The following is a 4056-nucleotide window of genomic DNA, read 5'->3' on the forward strand; positions in this document are numbered from 1 at the left end:
TTAACAACCTGATTGTTACATGGAAAAGCATCATTGATAATAAAGAAGACTATTTCATTTAATAATGTTTTGTTTTGATATATAAGTTGTTCGAGTTTTTTTCATCTAAAAAAAGTGGCATTAATTTCTGACGACCTAACAGAAGGAATAATGTGGTTAGTAAATAACCAAACCAACCCCCTCTGTTACCATCGAGACTCCAATCATTCCATATAAGGATTTTAAACATTCAGCGAAAGAAATTCTTGTTTCTTGGCAGAAGCTTTGGGAAGAACGGAAAACTAACAAGATTTTTAAAGTTAAGCCTATAATAGAGCATTGGCTTTGTACTTTTTACAGAGTTCTTAGACAATAAGTAGTTATTTGGTTGAAACTAGTCACTGTCTATTCCATCGTAACCCACTAACATCTTTTATTTTGAAATGACCAATCAGTTTGTGAGTGACTCCTTCAAGTGTTACAGATATATGTATTTCCAGCTTTCATTCTGATGTTCATAAACGTCAGTGTTAATGATATTGTTCTTTCAGACATTTGCTTTTTACATTGTGTAGTGCCATAAAGAATGGTGACAGTGTCCATACGGACAATATTTTATGTTTCTTACAAGCAATTTGTCTTTTTCAGTTTAATTTAATTTTTCAGCAATTCATTTTTACAGTTACTTTTCTTGTTTGTTTTACTTTTATCGTTATACTGCTTTTATAATATTTCTGTATATAAAATTTCAATCATACTGTCTTCGGCCTCGGGAAACAGTTGCTGGCAGCTCTAATTTCCTCAGAAAACAAATGTTCTGTTAACTGAAATAACCAGTCAATAATTGATTTATTCCAAACTATTTTCTGTTTTCAGTCTTACTAAAATCTGATTAATTGGCACTGTCATATATGATACTTAGCCTTCATCTCCGAGGTCTACATGTAAATCATAAAAATGAATATTTCTCTATTTACTGTTCTATGTTTTAAGAAAAATAACTGAAATTTAAAAACTTATTTGTAAATAGTAATAATATATATATATATATACATATATAATGTATTGTAACCGAAATGTGATTGTATTTTACAAATACTGGTTCACTAGAACAAAGCCAAAACAGGTCACTTTGTAAAGGCGAATTTTATACTTTTAGATATGGTAATATGAATGCACGTGCACCGCGTTATTGCAACTTCTGTAATGTTAGTCAGACATGTCTGAGAAGTCAATAAAATAAAAATAATAAATACATAGATGTATAATGTTATAAGATTTAAGCTATTTTGATCAAACTTTTTCATTTGGTGTTACAATTTGTAGTCATTTTAGAACAGAAACAAACAGCGTAATTTATACCTATTTCATGATTTTTATTATGGTTACCTCCAAATCCATACAGAGATACAATCCTGAAAGTAACAGATAAAATATAGAGTTTTTTTCTAAAAAAACATTTGATAATTATCTGGAGGTTTTAAAATTTCGCATGTGAAATTTAACAATTTTCTCATCCATAAAAGTATCTTTTATCTTAAAATCAAGATTACTTTATATGTTGGATAGTCAACATTCTAAAAATAGAAATGCACAATAATCTGCAAAATTTCGTGAAGATACGCATACTATATTAAATGTTATAATATGAAAACTATAACAAGCATAAGCATGTTTATCATTTTTCTAGTATTTCACGAAAACAACGATTTTTGTATAGTAAGTTGTCCTTGGTTAGAATTTTAACTTAATGTATATTTGTATGTTATGTTCAAATCTACTTTTTGATAAAGCCTTATAGATTAAACCATGAGAAAAAACTGGTTCTCTGAGAAATATTCCTACATGGTTAAGTGTATGACCCTTAGATTTCTTATTTGTTATGGCAAATGCAAATAATTTGATGGTGAATGGAAAATGTACAAATGTATAACTTTTCATACAAAATGCTTATAATGTTTTGACTAGAACTTTAAAAATCTGTTATCGAAAGTGAAAACATCAATTATAGTAAAGTATTGTAGCGTGATCTATTGGGTTGAAAAGATATTTAATTTGTTCTCCACAAATACGGTCACTAGTGTTTATGATGTAAGATGATATTATCCCAGATTTGATCTATAATTATATTCGTATTTTCTTTAATATTCAAAGAGCTTGTTGTAGGTATGATAAAAATATATATAAAGAAATGAATATAACAATAAAAACAAATAACTTTTAATCAAGACTCCACTAGGATTTAAACGTGAAACTCCCACATGATTCTCAGTTTCTTTAAGTGAATATTAAAAAAATAATTTAAATCCTCAATGTAAACTGTCCAGTTATTTTGGTTTTTCGTAGTATTTTAATATCTTGCTCTACCCATGATGAGTTCATAGTTAAAAAAGATAATAGAAAATCCCCATTCGACTGGGATTTGAACTAAAAACCTCTACTTGTGACAGACTACTGAGCCAATTCAGGCGTTACCAACAGAGAGTCGAGCATTACCAACAAAGGAGACGTTACAGATAGAGAGTGGCTTTTATATATACATATATTACAAATTCAAACATGAATATACTTGACCCAACATTTAACTTGGATAATATCTTAAAATATAAAACTAGAAACAAAGTTGTCATTGTAATCATTTTAATAAAGGACTAGCATCTACAGAATGATATTGGTTCAGAAGATGTAATCACAAGAAATTGTTATTTTACATAAATTAGCGCAGTTTCTATTCCATTTTTGATCATTTAATCTTAATGATTTATCATTTTATTATAATATTTATTTTCCAATACTGCTCTGAAGATAAGTGTTCATTCATTTTACATAAGTTTTCATATTTGAATTTGTTATTTTAGAACATGTTTTGTTTGTTTATTTGTAATTAAACACAAAGCTACACAATGGGCTATCTGTGCTCTGCCCACCACGGGTATCGAAACCTTGATTGTAGTGTTGTAAGTCCGCAGACATACCGCTGTGCCACTAGGGGCAACCTGTTTTATTCTGTTGAAAACGTTTGATGAATATATGTTTTCGACTAGGAAAATGCAAAGTACAATGCTAATTTTCAATGTTTACATTTTTCTAAATTTTTTTTAACTAACTTGATAAACCCTATATATTTTTATTGTTAGATCTTTGATGTAAAGGTAAACATACTAACAAATCCAACATACATCTAGATGCATAGATAAACTCATTAACTTCTTATAATAAAAACATACTTTAAGACATTTCCTTTATCTATATAACCAAACATGAATGCTACAATACGACATAAAGTGATCTGATTTTTCAATATATGATAACAATTGTTAATATAACATCTTACTGTGCAGTAAGGGAAAAAAACAGAAAGAAAAAAATATCAGATCAAGGTAAATAATGAAATAAAATTTCGAACAACATATCAGAGTCAAGAGGAGAGGGTAATCCAAGTACTGTTGACTATGAGCCATCTTCCCACCAGCAATCACAAGACTCTTCCCAAGCTTTCATTGCATTTCAAACTCAATCTACTCGTAATAATAAAGTTGTCATCTTCAAACTGCAACGTTTCCTCGAATCAATTTCGGATCGAGTATACTTGATGTACTTCTCAGTCTCTTTGACAAGTGTTTTTTTTTTCACCCTTGTGTTGGATGATATATATTATTTTATACAGTAGTGATATGAAACTTCTATAAAACGAATGGACACATATTCTTCTAAGCTACACCCTTCAAGACAAAAACTCTTTTGTTTTAACAATAGCTTTTAATTGTTTATTTGTTGTTAAGCACACAGAATGGGCTATCTGTTCTGTGCCCCCCCCCGGTATCTTACCTCACTTTTAGCGTTATAAACTATCAGATTTACCGTGTGCCAATAGGAGGGTGGGGAGCAATTGGTTTTAAGATAAATCGAATTTGGATATAATTTATTTGACGGGAAGACAATGCTACAAGAGTGTGTATGTGTAGTGGTGGTGGTAAGGGGGGGGGAGTTTCGAGTACGTTCCTCAATGTTGAATGGCAGAAACGACATGAAATATATTTTAAATGTTTAGCCTTACTCGTTCACAATCGTGATAGA

This window comes from Limulus polyphemus, unplaced genomic scaffold, assembly GCF_000517525.1.
Source record: "Limulus polyphemus unplaced genomic scaffold, Limulus_polyphemus-2.1.2 Scaffold602, whole genome shotgun sequence".
In the NCBI taxonomy this organism is placed as follows: Eukaryota; Metazoa; Arthropoda; class Merostomata; order Xiphosura; family Limulidae; genus Limulus; species Limulus polyphemus.